The sequence below is a fragment of the Helianthus annuus genome, chromosome 3 (genome assembly GCF_002127325.2).
Source record: "Helianthus annuus cultivar XRQ/B chromosome 3, HanXRQr2.0-SUNRISE, whole genome shotgun sequence".
Taxonomy (NCBI): domain Eukaryota; kingdom Viridiplantae; phylum Streptophyta; class Magnoliopsida; order Asterales; family Asteraceae; genus Helianthus; species Helianthus annuus.
In genome coordinates this window covers 70,319,949-70,332,180 of record NC_035435.2, presented here as the reverse complement: position 1 = coordinate 70,332,180, position 12,232 = coordinate 70,319,949, and positions in this window count along the sequence as shown.

Here is a 12,232-nt window from a genome sequence, read left to right as displayed (position 1 = left end):
TTCGGCCAAGGCTCCAACATTTTTCCACAGGTTCTAAAATAAATGATTCACTACTATATTAAATAACACTAACATAAGTCCACATAAACAACTTATGAACTAATCACGATACATAGTTTCAATGCAACGAACCACAAAAGACAGTATGTAACAAGTAATGCATAAAGGAGAAACCTTGGAAACTCGAGTTGTCACAACTCTTGTCAGCGTGATTGCGGCGGGCAGCGCGGGAGGTATGCGAACTGAATGGCGACATTGTCTGCAACAGACATTGCCAAAGGATTCAGACACTATATATATTCGACTCTCACCTCACAACATACTACTACTAGATAAAGCTCAGGAACACATCAACACATGGGCACATAATCACGTAGGCACATAATCCACACAGGCACGTAAGCACGTAAGCACATAAGCACATAATAAGCATATAGCTCACAGAAACCACGCTTTACACTATATTTTGCACGTATTCACCTACATATATTGCATGTTTTCACCTATCTTTCAAAGCCGCGTAAAGCGATCGAGAGTTGCGAGTGAGAGTATCACAGTAAATGGGTATCATTGCGTGCGATTTGCTAACGTTTTGAGGTAAATGTGCAGTGCAGGTTGTGCGTGTTGATCAAGGTAAACATCGAAAAGCGTATAAATTTACAAAATCGAAACACATAAACGAGTAAAACCACATATAACACATAAAATTTCCCCATAAAATCAAAGAATCCATCAGTTGCGATCTCAGAATCGAAACACATAAACACATAAAATCAGCGATTACGACTTGAAATCGAAAATAGATTGTCTCAGGTGTTTAGACATCGACTACCCAAAGTGATTCGACTATTCTCAAGGACTTCGAGTGCACGTTTTGGCTTAATAGATACTATGCTCTCTCACTGACATACGGTGAACGACACGCATCCTTTCGGTTACTCACGCAGCTCGAGTCATTGGAATCCATTGAGACTTTGGTGAGAGTTTTGTAAAATCAACATAAAGAATGGAAACATGTCATCAATATTCGGGTCTCACCCCTAACTTAATGACTGCATTCCTGTTTGGGTGATAGAATCACGAGATACAGAGGGAGATCTGTGTCGAAGAATGGATTTCACTCCTGATTCAACGCAAATTCTCATGTTTATAGTAAAAAGCGCGTCGAGCGAGCGATCTAATCGAGAGTTTGCGGTTTTCACACCTAATCTCGACCCAATCACTCGTTTGTTTTCAAAAAATCATGTGTGTTGCTAGCCTTAGGAAAGGCTATGTGATAGTGCTCGTCCTTAGGAAAGGTCGATGGAATGTAGCGTGTTCGCGAGTCGAGAGAGAATATGCTATTCCTATTATTCTCTCTGGGTCCATTGGTACTTAGACTATAGACTAGGTCATTTCTAAGACATCGACCCGGACTAGGCCGAGTCTTGCCTAATTCCCTATAGTTATGGCTCTAATACCAATCTGTCACACCCCAACCGATGGCGGGAACATCGGGGTGAGGCATTGAGTGAAACAGATTGTCCAAAAGATTCCATAACAACTATAATTACCAAATATTTAATCATTACGTCCCATACCGTAACATATAAAGTAACACAGTTATTACAGACAAATTGTCCTAAAAGACAGATAAAAACTATTTCGACAACTCATAAATTAATTAGTTTGTTTCTAGACCACCTAAGCTTGATTCCATGACATCCAACAAATCCTAGCATCTTAAACACCTGTTACATACGTTAAAATAGGTCAATACACATAGTGTAAAGGTGAGCATACAAGTTTAATAGTATAATAGAAGCGGAAACGATTTACGCATAACCAGCATGTAACTTGTTGAAAAGTAAGCTAGTAGGTTATCGACAATGAAATATGCCCAGACATGACTACGAGTTGTAGAATGCGCAACACATATCACCACTATGACATGTGAAGTAAAACCCTTAACAACCCCTGTCCATGACAGGTGCTGAGTCCAAACTATAGTACTATCATTGCTAAGGTGTCAGGCAACAATCACTGTGTAAACATAACATACAAGCATTCATCGAGTAACACATATAACATGCAGAGAGGTTAGCGTATAAAAGTGTGTTTGCGTTGTGTGATCGTTGTGATTTGATAGGTAACGTATGTAACACCCAAACAATGTGTAAAGCAAAAAGGGTTCGAGTATACTCACAGTTCGTGTTTAATAACTAAACATAAGCTTGGATTGAAGGGAGCGCTGGAGAGTTAGCCTGATCAGATAACGCCAGTATAAGCGTTGAACAGTGCGTGGAATAGCGTGTCGGTGGAATAAGTGACGAAGGGTGATCCGATAGGATGACCATTCGGTCGGAGGGTTGTCCGTTTGGGATGGATGTGTTTGTGTATGATGTGACTTTAAAGTTTTCGTTGTAGCATTTTAAAAAGAGAAAAGTATCTGTACCTATCAAGTCGTCCGGTCGAACGGTCATCCGGATGGATGGTCGTTCGCTCGGATGGTGATCCGGTCAAGTGAGACGTTTCAAAAATCCAAGTCCTTGGTAGAATAGTCATTCAGATGGTCATCCGATCGGATGACTATTCGTTGGAAACTGATATTTTTGAAGTTTTAGAAATTTTTCAAGTATTAAAGATCACATGTCATCCGTTCGGATTGTTGTTCGATCGGATGGTGATCCGATCGGACGACAATCCGTTTGGTAACCTATTCGTTTTGAGAACTTGTAAAATTTGCTAAGTTTAGAAAGTTTGTGGTTTAGCCGAGACGGTATGACTACATATTAAACAACAGAAACTCCACCGAGTCCAAGTCGTCCGATCGGATGGGAATCACCTCGTCCGACCGGTTAACTGTTCTTGACAGAACTTCATGTTCAACCCCTAAATCGGTTGTCTCTTTGATAGAAACCTATTCTCAGATCGACACATCACTAGAGGATGAGTAGAAGGCGCGAACGAGCTCAGATTCTATCAGTTTTTATGTATAAAGTTAAGAATGTTGAAGAAAAGTTTGAAACATTTGAACTAAGTTTAGATTTAGGTGAAATCAGTGTTTAAACATTGTAGAAATATGTTAGATCTGAGTTATTCTTGCTGGAATGAGGTCACACTTCAAGGTTCATAAGAACTCCATGATGGCATCATACTTGAACAGCCCGAATCAGCAGATTTCATGGTGAAATGGTGAGATTTGTGGGTGAAATTGATGAAAAAGTGTGTGTAGATGATAGAAGTACAAGATTTGAGATGGAAACTTACAACAATCGAGAGAAAATAGGCCAAGAGCGTACTGGTCGAACGAGAGCTGTCACATCACATGAACAGTGATGTGATAGGTGATATTTATAGGTGGTGAGGAAGAAAGGCGGTGCAAGTATGACGGGTCTGAGGGTCCTTCGATCGGATGGCTTGAGTGCGTTAGTTTCCGACTTTTCGTTTCGTGCGTTGTGCGTTGCGAGTAAGCGATGCGATAGTATTAAACAATAGTCACACAAAGAATATAACTCCTAATAATCATAAAGTAAACCTTATAATTCGAGTTCGCGATGAGATTGCATTGCGATGGTGTTGCGATTACGTTTGTGATTAATCACCTTAAAACATATAATAAACATGCACAAGTAACACATAATAGCACACACACGTAAAACAATATCCAGAACTGCGATTCAAGTTGCGATGTGATAGCGATGAGATTAGTGTTAAGTAGATTAGCGTTTAACTGCGTTTATTGCATTGTTACTCCACACAATACAACTAAAACAACATAAAATAACGTAACTATAGTATCGATTAACGAGGTTCGAAAGTACAAGTAATAACTTAGCAAGGAATGACAGATTGAATTAGCAATTTTTTCTTCCTTTGACTTTGACTTGTACTTTGACTTCAAAAGTGGGGATGTTACACATATTTAACTCCTTTTGCCTGAAAACATATCTTAAACTCTTTTGATCGGTGAAAATGGTAAACTTGCTACCGTAAAGATAATGTCTCCAAATTTTAAGGGCAAAAATTATGGCTCCTAATTCTAAATCATGGGTTGTATAATTCTCTTCATGATTCTTAAGTTGTCTAGAGGCATAGGCCATAACCTTTTGACGTTACATCAACACACATCCATAACCTAACTTTGAAGCGTCACAATAGACTATAAAGTCTTCAGTTCCTTCTGGTAACGCGAGTATAGGTGCGTTGGTTAATCTTTGCTTAAGAATTCTAAAAGTTTCTTCTTGTTTTGGTCCCCATTCAAACTTTACTGATTTACAGGTCAGTTTTGTTAAGGGAATGATTATTCTAGAAAAATCTCGTATAAACCGTCTATAATACCCTGCTAGTCCAAGAAAACTTCTCACCTCCGTTGGTGATTCAGGGACTTTCCATTTAGTAATCGCCTCAATTTTTGTGGGATCCACATGAATTCCTTCATGATTAACCAGGTGTCCAAGAAATTGTACTTCTTGTAACCAAAATTCACATTTTGAGAATTTAGCGTAAAGCTTTTTTTTTTCTCAGTAAATTCAGAAGTATAAACAAATACTCTGCATGATCTTCTTTACTTTTAGAGAAATTAAAATATCATCTATAAAGACAATTATGAATTTATCCAGATATGGTTTACATATTCTGTTCATCATGTCCATAAATGCGGCTGGGGCATTGGTTAAACTAAATGGCAAGACTGTAAATTCACAATGACCATACCTTGTTCTGAAAGCAGTTTTAGGAATGTCCTCTTCATGTACTTTCAGTTGATGATATCTTGAGCGTAAATCGATCTTAGAAAAGAATTGAGCTCCTTGAAGTTGATCAAACAGATCATCGATTCTCGGTAATGGGTACCGTTTTTAATGGTGACCCTGTTCAATTCTCGGTAATCAATGCACATACGCATTGATCCGTCCTTTTTCTTGACAAACAAGATTGGTGCTCTCCATGGTGATGAACTAGGCTATATGAGCCCTTTCTTTAGAAGTTCGTTCAATTGTTTCTTCAGTTCCTGCATCTCTACTAGTGCTAAACAGTAAGGTGCCTTGGCAATCGGTGTTGTCCCTGGTAGTAGGTGAATTCTGAATTCAACCTCTCTATCTGGTGGTAATCCAGGTAATTCCTCTAGAAAAACATCTGAGAATTGAGATACTACACGAATATCTTTCAATTCTTTTCCTTAAGTGTTAATAATTATGGAAATCATATACACTAGGGACCCTTTTCTTGCATAACTTGCCGTTTTCATTACAGAGATGAATTTTGTGGACCTAGTTGGCTTGTCTCCTTTAATTGTGATCTTTTCACCCTTTGGTGAACTTAATTGTATTGACTTTTGATCACATAGAATACTAGCATGATTGGCTACTAACCAATCCATTCCTAATACGATATCAAATCCAACCAAATTCATTGGGTAAATTTTAGCAATAAAATTATGGTTAAAAATTTCTATTCTTGCTCCCTGCAAGATTTCAGTGATCTTAATGGATTCTCCATTTGTCGTTTCTAACAGACATTCTTGTTGAAGTTTAGTTAATGGTTGATTGAGAAGTTTGCAGAATGAAGTATTAATAAAACTTTGGTTCGCACCAGAGTCAAATAATACTTTAGCAAAAATATCATTAACTAAAAACGTACTAGTAATCACATCCAGAATTATCTTGGCTTCTTCAGCAGACAGAACAAATGCTCTGGCGTTCTTGGTAATCTTGCTGTTTGTGGCTGGAGCTAGTTTTGGACAGTTCGGTTTGATATGCCCCGTCTCTCCACAGTTGAAGCATAGCTTATTGTTGGGTTTCTTCCTGCAGTCTTCTTCCTTGTGTCCCGATATTTTGCAGAAATTGCAGTATATGGAACATCTTCCTGAATGCTTCTTCTTGCAGTACTTACAGTAAGGTGCAGAAGTAGAACGTGTACCTTTCCCATGGTTGGAATTACCGTAACGAAATTCCTGGGTAAGCTTTTGGGCTAGGTTCTTTCTTTGGTTTTCTTCTTGCGTACGTACTAATTCATCATTCAAGGTATTGGCTAGTTCTATGGCTTCTTCTATGGTTTGGGGTATAGCTGCCTTGACTACGTGTCTGATTTCACTAATTAATCCCCAGATGTAATTAATACTGGTTCTGGTGAAGCTAGGGTTGGCACTATTCTAGCATACTCGAAGAATACGGTAGTGTAACCCTTGCAGTCTATTCCAGTCATTTTGCTAACTTCTTAGCAAGCAAGGGGGGATTTATTCCGTGTGTTGCCAAGGAATGGGCTAAGGAGATTCCGGGTAAGACTATGTTCTCGGTGGTTAAGAAGTTGTCGGCTCTTAAGTCTCCGTTAAGACGCCTTCTATTTGATCAGGGTAATCTCCACAACCGTGTGAAGGAGGTTAGATTGAAGTTGGATGCCATTCAGAAAGCTATAGATGACAACCCGTTAAACCTGGTTCTACGTGACTCTGAAGCTCGTTGTATTCAGGAATTTAATACCGTCTCGTATGACGAAGAATGCTTTCTTAAACAAAAATCTAAGGCAGAATGGCTTGCGGCAGGTGATTCCAACACGAAATTCTTTCATAACTGTGTGAAAATGAGGAATGCTTGCAACAAAATTCATAGTATCCAAGATGTTCATGGAAACTGGTCGCATGGGAACGATGTCTTTGGTGTTCTGGTTTCACATTACTCGAACTTTTTGGGTACTCAGGACCAGGTAAGCAAGTTGGTGAATGATGATTTATTCTCTAATGTCCTTGATTCGCATGGTGCTAGTAATATGGTCCGGCAGGTTACGCGTGAAGAGATTAAAAGTGCCATGTTTTCCATAGGTGAAAATAAAGCCCCGGGGCCGGATGGTTACACATCGGCGTTCTTCAAAAACTCTTGGGAGATTGTAGGTGAGGAGATAACGAAAGCGATTCTGGATTTCTTTGATAATGGGAAGTTGCTTCAGCAAATAAATCACACTATCATTGCTCTAGTTCCGAAAAGTCCATCGCCTAATTCAGTGACGGATTATAGGCCGATTTCCTGCTGTAACGTTCTTTATAAATGCATTAGTAAGATTCTCACGGACAGGATTAAAGGTAGTTTGGATCGCCTTGTAGACATTAATCAATCTGCCTTTGTGCCGGGTAGGAAGATTACTGATAATATTCTGCTTACCCAGGAGCTTATGCATAATTATCACTTGAACATTGGCCCGCCCAAATGTGCTTTTAAAATTGACATTCAAAAGGCCTATGATACAGTGAGCTGGTCTTTTCTTGAGGACGTCCTTCATGCTTTTAGGTTTCACCAGAAGATGGTTAAATGGATCATGGTTTGCGTTACGAGTGTCTCTTATTCGCTGAGCATTAATGGCAACCTTTACGGTTATTTCAAAGGGAAGCGAGGACTTAGACAGGGTGATCCTATATCACCGTACCTATTTACTCTGGTTATGGAGGTTCTTACTTTATTACTAAAGAGGGCAGCCTACTCTAATAATGCATTCAGGTTTCATCTACATTGCAAAAAACAGAAGATTATTAATGTATCGTTTGCTGATGATCTGTTTTTGTTTGCTAATGGGGATGCGGCATCGGTGAGGATTCTTCGGGACACTCTTAAGATGTTTTCAAGTATTTCGGGTCTGGTCCCAAGTTTGCCGAAAAGTACTGTTTATTTTGGTAATGTTCCTCGTACCATTAAGCAGGAAATTCTCGATATTATGCCGTTCCAAGAGGGATCGCTTCCGGTTCGTTACCTGGGAGTTCCGTTAATCTCAACAAAGCTTTATTACAAAGATTGCAAAATCTTAGTTGATAAAATGGTGAAAAAGATTGACAATTGGATGACGAGATCTTTATCTTTTGCTGGTAGGCTCCAGTTGGTTAGTTCTGTCCTTTCTGCTATGCATATTTATTGGGCCACTGTGTTCATGCTTCCAGCTAAAATTGTTCATGAACTGGAAAGATGTATGCGTGCTTTTCTTTGGGCCGGTTCCACCCAACAGTCTATTAAGGCTAAAGTTGCTTGGAAGGTTGTCTGTTTGCCCAAGTATGAGGGGGGTTTGGGTATTAGATGTATTGCTGATGTCAACAAGGCCCTCCTATCTTCTCATGTTTGGAGTATCCTTACTAATAGAAAATCGCTCTGGGTTCAGTGGATCCATATGTATAAGCTTAAAGGCAAGAGTTTTTGGGAGGTCCCGAGTAGAGGTCGTATGACTTGGGGTTGGAGGAAGCTCCTTGCTATCCGCAGCTTACTCCGGCCTTTCTTATGGTCTTCTATTGGCAATGGTGCTCAAACAAACGTTTGGAGTGATATGTGGTGTGATCATGGTCCCTTGAGCAGGTTCATCAGCCCGAGACGGATTGCTAATGCTGGGTTCCATCTCCAGTCTACGGTTGCTGAGTTGGTATCGCAGAGTGGGGAGTGGAGTTGGCCGATTGCATGGTATGATTTGTTTCCAGTTTTAATTAATATCCAGGTTCCGATGTTTCATGATAGGCAAGACCGGCTGGTTTGGAAAGATCTCGATGGTAACTCCTGTCACTTCTCTTCTAGGGAGGTTTGGAATAATATTCGGCATCGTGAGAACGTAGTCCCATGGGTTAATATGGTTTGGTTTAAACACTGCATCCCGAGACATTCGTTCCATATGTGGCTTGTTATTAGAAATAAATTAAAGACACAAGATAGATTGTCGGTTTGGGAGGCGGGAAGCGCTTCAAATCTGAACCTCATGTGTTGCCCTTTATGTTGCTATGATAGAGATTCGAGGAATCACCTATTCTTTGAATGCTCTTTTTTTTTTTTGGGTAAAGGGTTACCCCGGTGATTCTATTAAAATGCAACCGCAATTAAGTACAAGTAGTGAGGATATGTTCCACACTAATTCATATACAGGACATGCCCCATATATGTAAAACAAAACAAACCAAAGACCAAAAACACCCCATATCCTAGTCTACTATACATCATGACACGACATCTAGTAGACAAACAACGCAAAAACACAAAACAAAATCCTCAACCACCATCATCAAATATAAAGAAGCCACAAAACAGCAGCCCCTTCAGACGAAAAACAGCTAGCCTATCCATTCGAGGACTTGGTAGGAGAGGTGCTTGCCCCTGCTTTCGAGGAGAAAGGATGAGTGCCCGATGTCATAAATGCACTAGTTTCATTGTAGACTTCTTCAACCTCCTCCTCATCCGATTCCTGCTGGTCATGTTGAGCTTCACCATTTTTACCCACATTCTTACCCGTATCCGATAGAACATCAAACGGATTGTGCGTTTTGACACTAGGTGGCGGACCTGAGGTAGTAGCCCCACCCTGCGGCTTGGATCCAATCGGCCGATACTCGAATTTCTGCTTCTGCTTATTAACAGGAAACCCTGATTTCCTAGCCGCTTTTTTGCGCTCCACATCCGTAAATCCCTCTTTGTCTACAGTCGGCTGTTTCACTTGCTTCCGGGAATTGCTTCCCTCTTGTTTGTTCTGACCAGTGACCGGCCCCTTAGGAGCCCTCCTAGGCTGACTCGGGCAAGAATCATCAGAATGACCAAACACCTTACAATGAGCACACCTAAGAGGACTCCATTCATATTCAACCGACAAAACCACTTTACTAAAGCCTTCCCCCTCCAACTCTGGAACTGCCATAACTATCTCCTCCTTAAACCCATTTTCAGCTGAAATTTCTACTAACGCTCTCGCGTAGCTACTCCTCCCCCAATTATCTATGCACATAGATGAAGTATACGTGTCCAACATCTTAGGCTCACCAATAGCCGTAGCAATCATACTCAATCCATCCTCCGTATACGCAGCAAGCGGAACATCATGGATTTTAACCCACACTTGCAACTTCTTTACCTCCTTCTTTTCTAACTTAGAAGTAGGAGACCAAGTATGCAAAAATAAAGGCTGTGACCGGATAATCCAAGGGCCTTCTTTAAGAACATTCAACATACCAGCTTCATCAGCAAACTTAAAGAAAAAGAACCCATTAGCATTCATCATTGATTTCTGTAATCCAAACCTCTTCCACTGGTTCTTCACAAAAAAGTCCACAACCGGATATGCAACTCTGTCGCCTAGGAAGTAACCGTACAGAGTGTTCGCTAATTTTTCTTGCACTGCTCTAACCGAATCACGAGGTAGAACCACATCACAACCCTCATACGTACCAGTGCTAGCAAGAGATCTGAAATTTACCTTAGCAGGTTTGGCTTTTGCTTTGGAGGTTTGGAATAACGTTAAGGCATGGACGGCTATGGAGAGTGTAAATGGTTCCTGGGATGATATTATGTCTTGGATGACTCAGCACTCGAACATGCAAGTGCCGGAAAATATTATCAGTCGATTGGTTCTTTCAGCTGCTTCGTATTTTGTCTGGCAAGAAAGAAATAGTAGGCTATTCTCAAACAACCACCGTACGCCGATGGTGATTGCTCGTGAGGTCGTTCGGACGGTTCGATTACGTATGTTGTCTTTCCAGTTCAAGTGGAGACCTGGCCTTCGTCGACTCCTAGAGAAATGGCAGATTCCTAGTGGAAACTTAGAGATTGATCCAGGCTGAAAAGTAGTGTCTTGATTTTATTTTTGTTGCTCTTTGTGAGCTGGGTTGTTTAGTTGGTTGTTTTGTTTGGGTTGTGCTTGTTTTGGCTGTTTTTTCTTGCCTTGGTATGCCAAGGTTTTGTGTGTAACAATTCAGTTGCACAATTGTGCTTATTGATTTATAAAATTTACCGGGGTAACCCTTTACCCAAAAAAAAAAAGATTTAAGGACTTATTAGCAATTTGTTCTTTTTCTTGAGGAGGACAAAATTTCCTTTCAACTATGTTCTTAAAGTCAGTCCCATTCCATATTATAAATTTTGTCACTTCCCCTAGACTAGAAACCACCACAAGTGGCCTAGTGGTGGAGTGACTTGGGTTCTCCAATGGAGACCCAAGTTTAATTCCCATTAGTGCCACTTTGGTGGCCACCGACACCCGCTTTAAAGCCGGACCGAGGACACTCGAGGTCTCGGGTTCGAAACATGTTTCTTACCACTCTTTGATGGCTATGGGTATTTGTCGCCAGGGATCCTTGTCGGGTGGTGAACTGGGAAGGGAGATCCCTTCCGCGGTCAGGGGTACCGTGCAACTACCCTTTTTTTAGACTAGAGAATAGTATTCCACCATTCTAAGGCTGCATTCTTAAAAAGATTAGAAGCAAACAAAATCTTATCTTCCTCTGCACATTTGCTTATTTTTAAGACTGCTTCGGTCTTTTCTATCCAACGTAGAGTTGCAATAGCTCCTTCATTGCCAGAGGAATTCTATTGGTTTGCAAGACCAGAATTCTTTGTAAGAACAACCATATGACAGGGTTCTTCTTCTTTTTGGAATAGGCAATTTGAGTAGCGGTCTATTATTTACGCTGTGACTGGGTTCAGTAGGTGGTCGTTTACTTCCACTATTAGTTTTATTATTTTCTGCTTCTTTAACAGTCTTGATGATATATGGCATAGCGTCTATAATTCCTTGTGCTACTATGTGTTGGATGTCACTGTTATCTATTTGGTTTCCATTGTTATCATTATTCTGCTTTTCCTGATTTACTTCATTGTCCATCTGAATTATAAACATTTACCAGGTATTAATATCACAGAATAAGATTTAATGCAAACAATTTGATCAAAATCGTCGAGCATTGTGACATTTACTCTTTTTCATATATAAAATATCCATTACAATCTACAACGGAAATTTAAACACACTACTAGTTATGCATCAATAGATATCATGTTATCTATTTTAGTTGATATATAAATATATATATTTTAAACTACACGCATATATATATATATATATATATATATATATATATATATATATATATATATATATATATATATATATATATATATATATATATATATATATATATATATATATATATATATATATATATATATATATATATTATTACTACTAGGGGTTGTTCATCCGATATTGCATTTCCCGCTCATCGTATTTCCACATGAGCTTTTCTCCTATTAGTCTTATCCTCTCTCCTCCTTCAACTAATTCCTCACCGAATGTGCGGAGTTCCTGCACATTCTCTTCACTCATGGATGGAAGTGGTGCGGGTACTGGGTCAGGAAACTAAGGCATAGGTTCTCCATATGGGTATGGATTGTCTAGTATCTCATGGACATACTGATCGACATTCCAATACGGATCTAGAGGGTTAACATTTGTATATTGTGCTATGGGATTT